Genomic DNA, 16,227 nt, shown 5'->3' on the forward strand with positions numbered 1-16,227 from the left:
TTATCTATTCAGCTGTGGCCATGTCTTAGGCAAGCCCTCCTGTGCAAGTTATTTTTATTTATACCTATAAGCTGTTCTTTTGATTGAAAGAAACCACCTGAGGACCCACCCTAACTGACTGCCTGACCAGTTGCTTCCTACCTACTCTTTCAATGTAAGGGAGAAAGGATTTCTGGCCTATGCCATTTACTGACAGAGGAAATATTAAAAGAGGATCTCATTTGGGGGAAAGAGCATGGGTTCAGTTTTAGTCATTGAAATTGCAATGCCTTTATGTCTTTCAAAAAGAGATGTCAAAAAGGCTAGTGGGCATCTTTTCATCTAGAATATTTCTAAAATGAGAAGTGAGTTTATGAGAACTATATAGATCCATTAAGATCTGAATTATTTCCAGTTTACTTCAAGGATGTCCCTTAAAATGTTTTTAATCATACATGGAAAATTAAGCATTCATTCGTTTTTATTTATTTAATAACTGACCAATAAAAAAGTAATATTTATCATGTATACCATAATGTATTGAAAAATATCTATACATTGTAGAATGGTTAAATTGAGGTAATTAATATATGCATTGTCTCACCACTTTTTTGGTGGTGAGAACACTTAAATCTACTCTCTTAGCAATTTTCAGGAATACAGTAGATCTCTTGAAATTTTCCTTATTCATTCACTCATTTAGCTAATGTTTTTGAAACCACTTCTATGTACTAGTCTCCATATTAGGCACTGGGGATATTATACTCAGTTGTATATTGTCCCTGCTTTAAACACTCTTCAATAAATATTTGTGGAAGGCATATACTACACTAGACATCAATGTCAGCATTAGGTTATGGCAGTAAACAAAAGCAACAATACGCCTGCTTTTGTGGAGCTTACATAGAATAGAGTTGGTGATAAACCAACAGATAACAACATGATAAGGTTACCATAGGTAATCACAAATATTGAAAAGGGGTCTACCACTCAATATCTAAAACAAGCTGAACTTACTATTTGTTCAGGCAAGGGAGAATTGGTTTTGCAAGACACGATTTATAAGAAAAGAAGGTAGATTATATAGGGTTTGGGGTAAGTGTGGAGTTTAAATGCTGGAGTATTAACTGTAGCTCGGTAAATATGTTTAGTATAATAATATTTGCTGATTTGCTGACCCTCAGGAATCTGTTCACTGGACTAAAGCTATTGCTGATTTTCTGATTTTCAGAAATTATGTGAAGGACATGTTTCTGGTTGTCTTTCAGAAGTGTGTGTACTCTTGTATTCAATCATTGGTTGATTAAACAGGTTTAATACTAATTTTGATTGTTACTCCTTTGATTGGTAATGCAAAGAGTGAACAAACAATTCTTTCCTAGGAGGATGAGAATTTTATATGCTCAAATCCATAAAAAAAAGTAATTCAGGGTAACAAAATAGAAATAGAACTGCTGTTACATTTTAGCATAGACCAGAAAGAAGGAAGCAAGACTTAAGAATATTTAGGAAAAGAGTTCCAGGCAGATATAAAAGGAAATGCAAAGGCTCTGAGTCGAGAGAAACTGGACAATTTTGAGAAGCACAGGAAGCCAGTGTGGAGTACAGTAAACAAGAGAGAAAGTAAATGAGCTGCTGCAGGAAAATTAACCAGGGACTAAATCACATAGAGTCTTGCAAGGCAAGGTTAGGATGAGGAATTGACAAAAATTGAATATGGAAGGTAAAGGACTTTAAGAACTCTCGTATAAAGACTCAGTTCATTCCAATTTTTGTTTTAAGAAACTGAAGGTATGGCCATGACACTCCTAAAAACAGGCTCAATTCAGGTGCTACAATAAAAATAATGTACCACAAAGGCACAAAAAAGGCAGCATTCAATACTATTTAGGGTGGAAAGTTAGTACCCCTAGAGAGTAGGTAACAAACAACCCATGAGTTGACTATGTGTCTTCCATGCTAGCTGGGGTAAAAGCTAGGTGGGGTAAAACCCAGAAGTGGGAGAACATTCCAAACCAAGAGCACAACACAGAGGCACAGAAGACAAGTAAATTGAGTAGCCACAACAAAGAATGAAGAGGCTGCATAAGATCAGAATGTGATGAAGGTTCTGTTCTTTGAGGATGTTGAATATTGGCCCCCACTCTCTTCTGGCTTGTAGAGTTTCTGCTGAGAGATCTGCTGTAAGTCTGATAGGCTTGCCTTTGTGGGTAACCTGACCTTTCTCTCTGGCTGCCCTTAGTATTTTCTCCTTCGTTTCAACCCTGGTGAATCTAACGATTATGTGCCTTGGGGTTGCTCTTCTTGAGGAATATCTTTATGGTGTTCTCTGTATTACCTGGGGTTGAATATTGACCTGCTTTGCTAGTTTAGGAAAATTTTCCTGAGCAATATCCTGAAGGGTATTTTCCAGCTTGGATTCATTCTCTCCATCGCATTCAGGTACACCTATCAAATGGAAATTTGGTCTTTTCACATAGTCCCACATTTCTTGGAGACTTTGCTCATTCCTTTTTAACCTTTTTTCTCTAATCTTGTCTTCTTGTTTTATTTCATTAAGTTGGACTTTGACCTCTGATATCCTTTCTTCTGCTTGAACAATTCAAGTGTTTAAACCTGTGCATACTTCTCGGAGTTCCTGTATTGTATTCTTCAGTTCCATTAATTCACTTATATTCCTCTCTAAGTTGTCTATTCTCAACAGGATTTCATCCAACCTTTTTTCAAAGTTCTTAGTTTCTTTACGTTGGGCTACAACATGTTCTTTTAACTCACAGAAGTTTCTTATTATCCATTCCTTGAAGAGAACCTTCAGCCCAGAATTTCATATCCAGCCAAACTAAGCTTCACAACTGAAGGAAAAATAAAATCTTTTATGAACAAGCAAGAACTCAGAGATTTTATTACTATCAGGCCTGCTTTACAAGAGCTTCTGAAAGAAGCATTACACACAGAAAGAAACAACCAGTATTAGCCTTTCTAAAAATATACCAAAAAGCAAAGAGCACCAACATAAAGAAGAATTTACATCAACGAAAGGATAAAACAGCCAGTTAACATCAAATGGCAGTAACCCTAAATTTAAATTGACTAAATCCCCCAATCAAAAGACACAACCAAAACTCAACGGCATGTTACATCCAGACCTGTTTCACATGCAAGGAAACACAAAGACTCAAAACAAAGGGATGGAGAAAGTTTTACCAACCAAATGGAGAGCAGAAATAAATAAATAAATAAAAAGCAGGAGTTGCAATTCTCATATCAGATAAAATAGATTTTAAAGTAACAAAGAGATAGTGGTAAAAGGATCAATGCAACAACAAGAGCTAACGATCCTAACACCCAGATACATAGAGACTTAGATTCAATGAGACAGAAAATTAATAAGGATATCAAGGACTCAAACTCAGATCTGGAACAAGTAAACTTAATAAAAATTTATAGAGCTCTCCACTTCAAATACACAAAATATACATTCTTGTCAATACCACATCACACCTACTCATAGGTTTAAATGAAACATTGATTGGCCATTTTAATACCCATTTTTTTTTTCAGAATAAAGCAATATTTCCGTTCACCCTCCCTCTTTCTCTTCCTTTCTTCCTCTCCCTTACTCATTTTTTTTTCTTTCCTTCTCTCAAAAAAAAGAAAAAGAAAAAAAAAAAGAAATCAACTTGTAAACCTCTAGATCCAGGTCAGCAATGTCTCCCTCATTGCTTGATTTCCTTCCTTCCCTTCCCTCCCTTCCTCCCTCCCCCCTTCCTCCATTCCTTCTTTCATCCCTTCCTTCCTCCCTCCCTTCCTCCTTCCCTCCCTTCCTGCCTTCGTCCAAAAGAAAAAAAAAGATCAGAATGTGCTTAATGAGGTCAGACTCTCTTAGGCTAGGGGGCCACTTCTTCCCACTCAGCTGTGCCCCAAGTGTCCTAGAAGTAATGGTCTTAGATCATAATTTAACTAATATTTTCTTCTGAATTTATGTACTTTGTCTGTATTTGGCCAAAGCATCCTCTGGGGGCTTTGAAAATTCTTTAGAAACTGGATTCAAACTTGGAAACAGTCTGAGAAAATCCACAGCTATTAAGGGGGAATCAAACGATATCTTTTCGATCCCGCAATATCTTGAAGGAAGGAAGCTAAAACTTGTGAGATAAATCAGACTTCTTTACAAAAAAGAAGTTTGGATCGAGATCTGAAGAAATAAGGTTATACCCCAGACAGCATATATAACAGCACACTGAAATTCTGATTCATTTGAGCCTTAATGAGAGGCTTATGGGCATATTATTTTTAGATTTGTTATATTTTGTTTTCAAAATGAAAATGAACTGAAGAAATAACAATTGTTTAATACTTCATAATTTACTCTTATTCTTGTTTTGGCAGTTTTATGTTATAGTTTCTTTAATTGCTAACATAAGGGGAAATAAAATTATTGTTTATCATATTTTGACTTTCTAAATTAAGCATTTTTTCCTTTCTATACACTTTAATTTTTATTCTTTCTCCTTACACTGTGTTTTGCTTACCTTAAAAGGAAAAATTCTTTCTAATAAAATTTCTTTAAATAAATGTAAATGGATTTTTTCGATTTCTTATGCCGTGAAATTTTTGACATTAAAAATAGGTGGGAATTGTATACTACATTGTGGTTCATTCTAACTATCCAGGTGTTAAATTTAGGCATCACATATTTATATAATTTTAATTTAATAATTTAAGGAATCTATATATATGCATTTTTAAATGTTTAAATCTTGTTAAAGAAATAGAAAAAATAGTAGCTTTTGCTGACTGAGTCTCTTTTATGACTGTCAAGTATTATTATCAGCATTATTGAAAATGCATTTCAAGACATTTTTTATTTAATTATAAATGTATTTTTTAAGAACAATACGATGAAACTATAAGAGGTTTTAAATATTAAAATTTGATATTTTGCCCGAAACAAAATTAAAACATAAGATTAAAACAAAATTAAATTAAAATTGAAACAAAATTAAAATATTTTGTTTATTAAAAATAAACAAAATTAAAACATATTAATGAGCATTATGAGACATGGGCTAGACTTCTTACATATGCTTCTCATCTAATACCAGTGATACACATTATAAGCCCAAAGTGCAGATGAAAAAAAATCAATTCTCAGAAAGGTTAAGTGGCTTGTCAGATTTTACAGAACTGTTAGCTTTTTGTCAACCGTCTAGAATGAAGAATATGAGTGGGCAGGAAATGGCAGAAGGAAAGAACTTTTAAAATAAAATAAAATGAGAATCGAAAAACTAGGCGAGAGGTGCTTTTTTTCCTTTAAGAACTGAATTAATATTCTCATCAATATTGTGTACTATTTCTATTTAGAAAGGCAACATATAAACAACTTTAAATCTTTTATCCACTGATAGTGTATCTGTGATGTTATTCTGTGGCTAGCTTTGTGGTTATTATTCCATATAATAGAGCAAGTGTAAGCCTGAAAAAAATACTTTGAGAAAAAGTTTACATTATATTGGAGTAATTCATTTAAAAAACTTTATTAAACATAAAATATTTAGAAAATATTTTCCAGTATCATTAAATCATAAAGGCTATTTTAGTCTAACATTTAATTGCCTGTTCAAAATTAATTTAGGCTTAACCAAATAACAAAATAAAATGTCAGTGTTCATTTTGGCACCTATATTATGTTCTTAAATACATTGAGTGTTTTAAAATATATCATATTTTTAATTGTGTTGAAAGCTAGCTGTAGAAAATACATAGAAAGACTAATAAAAAAATTAAACAGGTCTTGTTTTTTAAAATCTAGTTACATATGTCTTGATAATATACACGTTTAATAAGTCTTTCATGCTGTAGATGGCAGCAACACTTCACATTATGATGGAATTGCTTAGCTACACCAGCAGAAATTTGAAAATACAAATAAAGCACATCAATTTTGTATGTGGAAGGGTGAAATTTAATGTTACGGTTTAATCAACTGAGAAACTCTATACTTGTTGATGTATTATGCACATGATGAATGTTTAGTAATTACTATTTTTAATGAGCGGACTGAATTGAGGGACAATTTCTATAACTTTAGTGAATGCATATATTCCTATTTTTCTAAGGGAACTGAGTAACACTGGCTTACAATAGTTAAATAAAAGCAGCATAAAATCAAGCATATAATTGAAAGTGGAGTATCAAATCCGATTTTCTATTTGTCACTTAAGAGCTAAATCATCAGTACACAAAATCTAAAATTATTTAAAGTTATGCAGAAAATCCACTCATTTTTGGTCATTTGTATGTTGCATCTTGCCCACCTTCAGAGGAAATTTATAGGCCAAGCCAAGATACATGCATGGAGTCAAGTCCTAGTCTGATGACTCGAGGTCATCGAGCAAGTGAAAGTAGGTCTAACAATGGATAAATATGCCCCACCATTTTAAATAAGCTTTTAAGATAACAAAGTGATAAGAACACAAAACCATAATAAATATTCTGTCTAGAGTTAGGATCAGGGGTCAGAAGCAGGGAGAAGCAACATAAATGTAGAAAAATCAACTTTATCCTATATTGACTTTTATCCCAGGCTAAACGTTTAAATAACATGGGTATTTTTTTAAATATCCATACCCAGACCTCATTCTGTACCAATTAAGTCAAAATCCCCAAAAGTATCTTGTAAGTCACTTAATTCTTTTTATATTAAAAAAATGACTAGTAATTCTACGGTACAACCAGTGTCACAAACGACTTCCTTTCTAATACTGACAAAACTTTTATTTTTAAGTCCAGATCCAACATTTGGCATTCAAAAGCTTTAGTAATCAGTCTTTGGCTTTCTTATAAAGACTTTCTTTTAGCTTGAGCCTTTATACTATAGTTCTGTAATGTCCCTCTGGCATCCCGTTATAGATCTCTAGCCTTTAATCCCTTTATAGATCTCTAACCTTTAAACAATAATAACAGTGATATCATTCATCTTATTTATTAGAATTCTTTAGAGTATTTCAAAACACTTCCGCACATATGAATGGCCTGCCTCGAACCTCACAAGAAAACAGAAGGTTTCAATTGTATATAACATCAGAGATGACCAGGTACAACTTCCATATATTGAAGACTCAGAAAATGAGAAATATAAAAATTAAATTACCTTGTTTTACTTTGTGCCTACAAGTCTTTTTACTATACAAAAGTATAGGTAAAAAGACTATACATAAATATATAAAATCCTCAACATGGTAAATTGTTTAATAAATTATGGTCCACACATAGAATGGAGTTCACTTTTCTTAGAATGAGATTTTTAGATGATAGAATACCTAGCGAGATAGACAGACAGGATGGAAATTATAATATAGCTGGTAAAGAAAACACTTTACATGTGTGCACAACTATGATTCAATTCTTATAAAATCAAAAAATAATTACATATAACGTGTGTGTGAGCTAGAGAGAGAAAAAAGAGAGAAGTGGAAAGGGTTAAATTTCATAATTGCTATAACAGAAGCACAGGTATGCAAATCACCTAAAAGTCATATTGATTTTTTTAGGATATACATTTAAAAGAATGGCAGCCAGGATATAGATCTAGTCTAAGGTATTTTCACTTAGTAGTTCACTTTTCAAAATTGTAAGATAACTTTTTGGATCAACAGTAATATTGTAAAGATTTGAGAGAAGTATTAAGCTCCTAGAGCTAACTCTGAAGAACACGTATGATTGTGATCAAATTCAGAACGACATATATTTTTTGTGGAAAATAAGTTCTTCCCAAGGGTTGTTCCTAAATTTAACTTAGTCAGACAAGCTTAATGAATGAGGTTATTCTGGCCTTCAGAACAAGTTGGGAAAAACAGATATGCAATCATAAATAGGAATATGTGTCATCCTGATTCTTGGCAGCCAAGTCCCAGAAATACAATTACTGGCTCTCACAGCTTCTCAGTACAAAGAAGAAGAACTACAGGAACTAAGAGAGTTTGGGTCATCTTATAAATTAAAAGAAAAAAAAATTGCATACATGGTCAGAAAATAATGATGCTTACTCTATGTGGAAAGCCAATTTATGATAAAAGGTTGTTTTCAAAGCAATAACTCAATAAATACACAGCGATTTATTAACTAATCATTCAATAAACTCTGATAAGGAAAACCTTAGCCAATATGGAGCCACTTTCATTTGGCTAGTGCATTTCCAAACTTCTTTTTGTCCATATCAGTCTAGAGGCTAAACATGTGATGTGTGTGTGTGTGTGATAGAGAGAGAAGACGACTATGAAAATGTGATGTTTCTTATTTGCTACAGAAGAAGCACAGGTATGTAATCATCTAAAAGCCACATAAAATGTTTCTGATATATGTTTAAAAGCATGATAGCCAGATTATAGGTGTATTCTACAGGCCTAAGTCTATTTCTTTCTCAGCTTCCTTGTATCTAGGAGCCCTGTGCAGTCAGCTCTTGCCAAGGAAACATAACCATAAGCCTATTAGGACTTTTAGTATAGCATTTACTTTTCTGTGAAAAGGGGGAAATGTTGCAGCCTCTATTTTTCTGATTACTTCTTCCTCCAGGGAACACAATTGTGATACCTGAAAATAGAGCAGTGAGCTTTCGTGAATAAGTCAACAAGCGTACACTCTTAAGTTACAAACTAAAAAACAGAAGGAACAGGGGTCTTCAATTATATAAAAAAGTTGTTTTCCCTGACCTGGACTACCTACCTCCAAAATTTTTAACTGAGACCATTGGTGTTATTCTTAACTGAGCAATGGTGTTGCTGCTTAAGTCACTAGTGTTTAGGTACACTGTAACATGAAGCTGAAAATATTGCTATCTCATACTACCATTTAGAAAAATTAAGATATGATTTTAGGCCACACACAAATATAAACCTAGATATAAAAACAGAGATGTAAAATTCAACATTGACATTCTCACACATTAAATTAAAAAACAACTAAGACAAATGAAAATTAACATAATTGAAAAAAGATTGCAATATAAAAGAAGACACAGAGCTTATCTATAATGAGGGAAGCGCTTCTCAAATATCAAGAGAAAAACGTACTTAAAGAAAATAGGAAAAGCACATGAACATAAAAACCACTGAAAGTGTTAATTTCCAGTAAAAATAAAATTATCTTCAAATTCTCTATTAAAGAAATGAATCAGAAGATTCAAAAATCTGAATTATCCATTGTTATCAAAGATTCAAGAAGATATACAATCTTAGCAATAGGGTAAGTTGGTATAACTAATCAGGAGAGAAATTTTATTTCAAGTGCATTTATTTTAAATGTATATTTTAGTCAAGTAAGCAACGTTGCCTATAGGTTTCCTAAGTAATTACAAAAGCTTTCAAATATGGGTCAGGGTGCTTGCTGCAACATTGTTTTAATATTCTCAATAAATAAATGAAGACATACTAATGTTCACCAATGGTGACTTAGTTAATAAATGATTGTTCAAACATAGAATGGAAATCTATCCTCTTAAAAATGAGATAGATTGGTAGCCAAGTAGATGGGGGCCAATGGGAAGGAAGCAGGGATGAAAAGTATCTGTAATCTTATAGGTAAAGGAAAAACAAGCACTTTTCAGAGCATGAGAACTCTGAAATGAAATAGTGTGAAATGAAATGCTACGTTTAAAATGTTAATAAACAAAATAATTACATTTACACTAAATAGGGCATTCTGAAATTTAAAATTCTAGAATATATGCCAAAATTTAGACAGTATTTATTTCAGTGTAGAGTCAGGCAAAATAGGGAGAATTAAATACTACTTTAAATATTTCTGTGTTTTTAAATTTTGGAACAATAAACCCATTTAATATATAGACATAAAAATACATATAAGTACACACAGCTCTCACACATTCAATTGTTAAAGTACAACTATTGTTAAAAACAATTATTCAGATTTGCCTCGTAAGGAAAAACTTGTGACATTCTTTGAATTCATAGGAAAAAAGTTAAGAATAAAGTTTCTAAAAATAATTTCTTTCTTTTCTGTACAATTACTGTTAACATTTCTTTTTAGTTGTTTCTAAATGAATCTATCTTTGGTAAGTATCTATTTCCTTTTTTAATTGATTTATTTTCACAATGTTTAACTCATGAAGATGTATACGTTTTCCTAGGATTTATCATACTATCCAACATATTTAAATCTCAGTTGTTAGTATTTTATTTCACAAAATTCAGCGGTGATTTGATTTGATATGGCATCAATCCAACATGAGTATTCAAGGTGGGAAAGATATGTTCGTCCTTTTTAAAATGTTTTTTTAATTATTGTTTTTATGGGTATATCTTAGGTGTATAATTTATGAGGATGTATGCAACCTTTGGTCAAAATACTGAATTAGACAAAATATATACTCTGAAATTATTTGATACCTAATTTTTCAAAGCATACCATAATACTTTCATTACTAGTTTATTTTCCAGCACGTAAGTGCAGTAAGAAGAGAAATTGAGAAGGTGGAATTCATTTCTTAATGTATTGTTCTTGAGGTGCTTATGGAACATCAAAGTCCGAAAAATTTGCAAGTACCTGCCAGGAAAATGCTCTAGCTTAAGGTTTTAAAATTAGGAATTTAAACCATGAGTGCATGACATAAGACCTTGAAGCTATATAGCAGGAAAAGATAAGCGTCAAAAGTGGAAGAAAGCCTTGGGACACCATACTTCAAAAAGCAGAAGAGTCCACAAGGAATAGAGCAAAATTGCCTGGAGAATAGCAGGAAAAACAAAAGTATGATGCTTTAGAAATTAAGAGAGGAGAGATTTATATAAAGTGAGCAGTGATTAACCAGGCTAAATGTTACAGTAAATTAACAAAAATATAGAATTTAGTGATTTTCTTTGGAGTTAGACCTTAGAATACTATTAGGCCTTGGAGAAGGCAGTTTAAATTGATTTGGTAGAGGGTCCTAATGTAATGCATCTGAGCAAAATGAAAATCAAAAATCAGATAAAATGAGTGACTTTTAAAAATGTAACAAAAATAACTTGGAATTAATATAAATAGATGATAACAACCATGATGATCTTGAAAAGGGTGGTACTTCTAGGTCCTAATGAGGCAGGGACTACCTTATTTTGCTGCAGAGAAATTTACTGGAAATATAAGCAAAGCCCAGAGAATAATAATATAAAAACAGCTTAATAAACCTGTTATTCTGGTAAGAGTGAGGTAGTTATTACAGGATCAAAAGCCTGAACATTTTATTCATCATGAGTTAAAAGATTAAGCTGAGATATAATTTTTCTGAGGTTATAGAAAAGCACAAAGAAAAATAAAGTATTAGATAAAGAGTTAGAGCTTCTAACTTTTCAGTGAATTCCTCTACATGGGTTGCATGCAAATCCAGATGTCATGGTTCCATATTAGATTTTGGAAAATACAATTTAATAATTAAAGTTAGCAGTTAAATTTTTAATTATGTAGAACCTAATTGTAGAATTAAAAAATAATTTAGAATAGAATGTAGTCTGGATATTTACATAATGTATTTACATTAAAATTGTATCTGTCATTCTAAGGGAAGAAATGATTTCTTCTTGTGTGTTCACAGCTGTCACTATCTTATTCCTAAACCTGCTTATTCTCCCTGACACCAGTCTCTTCATCCTACAATGCATTCTCCATCAAGATTGATTTTTTTTTAGAAGGAGTCTCGCTTTGTCACCAGGTTGGAGTGCAGTGGCATGATCTTGGCTCACTGCAACCTCTGCCTCCCGGGTTCAAGCAATGTCCCTGCCTCAGCCTCTCAAGTAAATGGGACTACAGACACATGCCATCACGCCTGGCTAATTTTTTTTTTTTTTTTTTGTATTTTTGTAGAGATGGAGTTTACCATGTTGGCCAGGATGTTGTCGATCTCTTGACCCCATAATCTGCCTGCCTCGAGCTCCCAAACTGCAGGGATTACAGGCATGAGCCACCACACCTGGCTTAGATTGATCTTTTTAAACCAAGTGTCTGAAAATGCCTTTTTAAGTTCAAAATAGTGCACTGAAAATAAGAACTTGCCTCTCTTCTCTCCTAAGTCCACAATACAATTTGCAAATGCTGATAGATAAAATAATCTATTGAATTTGCTTCACACATTTGCATGTCATCCTTGTGCAAGGGCCATGCTAATCTTCTCTGTATAGTTTCAATTTTAGTATATGTGCTGCCAAAGCAAGCACAGGATTATTTTTAAAGAGATATTCTTAAATTCTAGGCTGAAGTTCCAAGTCATATTGGAACACTGATGGATCAAGGAATATGTGAACCTATCAATCAGGCTAAATGTGTACATGCTAACAGTCTATGATGGAGAAAAGTCCTTATCCCAGGGAGCTACCTGGATCAAAGACAGCAATGCCATGCAAGGTGGGAGTATGAAGAACAACTAAAAGCAGAGTTAACTGGAAGTCTGTCTAATGAAATATGCTAGTCAGGTGTCCCACACATCATCACTACTAGCCTCTTCCTTATTTCAGTGAACACTAAGCATAAGTAACCCAGCTTTATACTATCAGGAATCCAAATTAGTACTCATATTGAATATTAATTAATTGTACAGGGAGAACAAAGGTTTTGAAGTGTATAGAATGGCTTTCCATGCAAAGGATGAAGCTCTCCTCATTTTAACATCCGAAGATGCTAAAATGTTTTCTCCTGTGCTCACTCTAATTGTGATAAGCACTGTCTCTACCTGAGTTCCCAATCCTAGTTCTACCAGTAGTGCGAGAGACCTAGCAGAAAAATAGACATACACGATAGAGAAAAATCACAGGAGTCATCAGTCTTCCATTCTTAAATGTAAGTGAACTAAGAACCATTATATAGATGAAGCTTAGAAAACCAAGATAACCAAAAAACAGCTGACCGTGAAGAAACGAAAGTAAATCAAAAAACGTAAGAAAACTTTAAAAACAAAATTTGAAAAATTTATACATCATTATTAATTTGAAAAATTAATATATCCATTAAGGAAGAAAAAGAGGCTCTGAAAAATAAATGAAAGAAAATGTAAATTACACCTGTAATGTGAACATATTACTGTGTTTCTGGGATGGCTATGATTTAGTATAATAATCCAAAGAAAATTTTTATTTTCTATTTGAATTAAGAGTTTCACTTTCTTTCCAGGAAATATTTTAATATAAGTTCTAATAAGACGCATAATCCACAAATTTTAAATATTATGTCTTTTAATTCTCAAACGAAGGTAAACAGCAATAAAGACTAACCAAAACAAGAAAAAGTAATCAAAAGCATACAGATTTCACATAAACAAATGTATACTCAGTTGCTGACTGTTTTGCTTACATATGCTTAATAAATGCACTAGTTACTGCGCTCTTTGGCACAAGAATTAGGAGCCAAATTTGCATATTAGTAAAAGAAAATAAAACAAAAACTTAAGTTTTTGTTTTATCTCATACTACTATAAAAGAAAAGAAAAATTATAAATGTACAATTCACATGAATGATTCACAAACTGACACAAGTAATTGACAAACTCCTAGTTGTTTTCTTAGATATTAGTATTACTTTTCTGAAACAAATGAAAATTCTACCAAATATATATATATTATAAAACATTTTCAGCTATAGGAAATTAATGTTATCTCATTCTTACCCACAGTCTTTAATAAGCACTGTGAATGAACTATTCAACTTTTCCATGAGATGAATATATAGAAACATTATTGTATTTCCTTGTATCATAATTAACATGGATTTTGAAAAAATAAATACCATAAGTAAAGTAGAATTGATTTATAAAAACATGTATTCAATAAATATAAAAAAAATTATGGTGATTGACTCAAACTCTTTGCTATGACTTATGAATCTTTTTCATTGTGGGAGGTAAAACATAGTTCAACTTATAATATTCAACTTTTAATTCTATCCCTTGGTTCTCATAAAATGGGGTCCACCATGTGCATTTATGAATGCAAAAGACATTTACATAGGCACATCATTCACTGCATTTATGTCAGAGAATGCCAAAATGTAAATCTCTTTGCAGGATGAAATGTTTGTTATTCAAACTGCAAATTGAACAGCTGTAAGGGCTGAGAAAGTATCAAAAATCACCACACAGGATACAGATTTTAATTCCTGCCCTTCACACATATATGCACAATTACAAAACAAGAAACAAAAACAAACCTGCACATGTATTGGTCCACAAGGGAGGGAGACAGTGAAACCTCAATGTTAAAAATTCAAAATATCAGTTTTAAATCTTTCTAATTTGATTCTGAAGCAAAAAGAATGCATCTTAATTTTAAATATCAGCCTGATTAGTTTATTCAAATTTAACTGTGCTTGAAGCACTCTGATTTCCCTGAATTAATTAATGCTTTTTCCTCTTCCTTAGTACATTTTTTTTTTTTTTCAGTTTTTCTACCTATCCTAATGCTCTTCATATTTTGCTTTTGTTTTTATTTTTGAGTTAGGGTCTCACTCGTTGTGTGACTACAGCTCATTGCAGCCCTGACATCTGGGCTTAAATCCTCCCACCTCAGCCTCCTTGAATAGCTGAGACCATAGACACATGTCCGTATGCCCAGCTCATTTCCTTTATTTCTTTTTTTTGGAGAGATGGAATCTCAGTATCTTGCTCAGGGTGGTCCCAAACTCCTGTCCTCAAAGGATTCTCATGCCTAAGCCTCCCAAAGGGCTGAACAGGCACCTGCCTGATCTAATTTATCTTTTAATGTCAACATAGTTTCTGCCTCAAAATTGTTCTCTAAATTTTGTCCAGTTTGTGTTCCTTTCTCCATTCACTTCATGCAAATTAAATGTAATGTTAAGTTAATTATGAAATTACCATATTCTACTGTGTATTATAGCTATTTACTTTCTGTCTCTGATGCACTTTCTTTAATAGACTGTGAGCTCATTCTGAGATTTGACTCAGAACAATTTTTGTGCCTGTTCCCCATGGTGTCAAAAACACTGTGGTTTGGATATAATTAATTTCCATAAACATTAATTTTCTTATTGTAGAACAGACGAAAAATCTAAGCATATACTTATAATATCTAACACGACTAATATTCATCTTTGAAATTTCAAAATGGAGGGTATGTCAATCTTCCACTACAACCTTGTAAACAAACAAACAAACAGGAGTTTTACATAACTACAAGCTCAGATAACTACCTAGAAAACCAGACATTTACCAAGATGATTTGAGAGAAATGTATGTTCATAAAATAGGGGTAGCTATGGCACTGCATGTATCAGTAATTGATATGGTTTGATTGTGTCCCCACCCAAATTTTACCTCGAATTGTAATAATCTTCATGTGTCAAGGGTGGGTCCAGGTGGAAATAATTGAAAAACAGGATCAGTTTCCTCATGCTATTCTTCTGCAGTGAATAACTCTCATGAGATCTGATGACTTTATAAATAGAAGTACCCCCTGTTGTCATGTAAGACGTCCCTTTGCTCTTCTTTTGTCTTCTGCCATGATCGTAAGGCGTCTCCAGTCATGTGCAATGGTGTGTCCTTTAAACCTCTTTCCTTTATAAATTTCCTTTATACCGGTCTCAGGTATGTTTTTGTTAGCAGCACCAGGACAGACTAATACAGTAAATTGGTATAGGGTAGTGGGGTGCTGCTGTAAAAATAAGCAAAAATGTGGAAATGACTTTGGAACTGGGTAACAGGCAGGGATTGGAACAGTTTGGAGAACTCAGAAGAAGGCAAGAAAATGTGGTAAAGTTTGGAACCTTCTAGAGACTTGTCAAATGGCTTTGATCAAAATGCCGATAGTGATAAGGACAATAGATCCAGGCTGATGTGGTCTCAGATGGAGATAAGAAACTTGTTGGAACTGGAGCAAAGGTGATTCTTGCTATGTTTTAACAAAGAAACTGGTGGCATCTTGTCCCTACCCTAGAGATCTGTGGAACTTTGAACTTAAGAGAGATGATTTAGGGTATCTGGTAGAAGAAATTCCTAAGCAGCAAAGTATTAAAAAGGTGACTTGAGTACTGTTAAAAGCATTTGGTTTTATGCACTCAGAAAGATACAGTTTGGAATTAGAACTTACATTAAAAAAAAAAAAAAGCAGAGCATAAAAGTTCAGAACTCTTGCAGGCTGACAATCTGATAGAAAAGAAATATCCATTTCCTGAGGAGACATTCAGGCCATCTGCAGAAATTATCATAAGTAATGAGGAACCAAATGTTAATCCCCAAGCCAATGGAAAAAATGT

The 16,227-nt window shown here is 32.9% G+C and overlaps 1 non-coding gene across 1 annotated transcript; it reads right to left on the reverse strand.

The window, feature by feature from the left end:
* Positions 1-12,078: 12,078 nt before the first annotated feature.
* Positions 12,079-12,185, reverse strand: LOC118148993 (U6 spliceosomal RNA). The gene has a single exon (XR_004736170.1). It is a non-coding gene; the product is annotated as a U6 spliceosomal RNA (small nuclear RNA).
* Positions 12,186-16,227: the final 4,042 nt, after the last annotated feature.

The sequence above is a fragment of the Callithrix jacchus genome, chromosome 17 (assembly GCF_049354715.1).
Source record: "Callithrix jacchus isolate 240 chromosome 17, calJac240_pri, whole genome shotgun sequence".
NCBI lineage: Eukaryota > Metazoa > Chordata > Mammalia > Primates > Cebidae > Callithrix > Callithrix jacchus.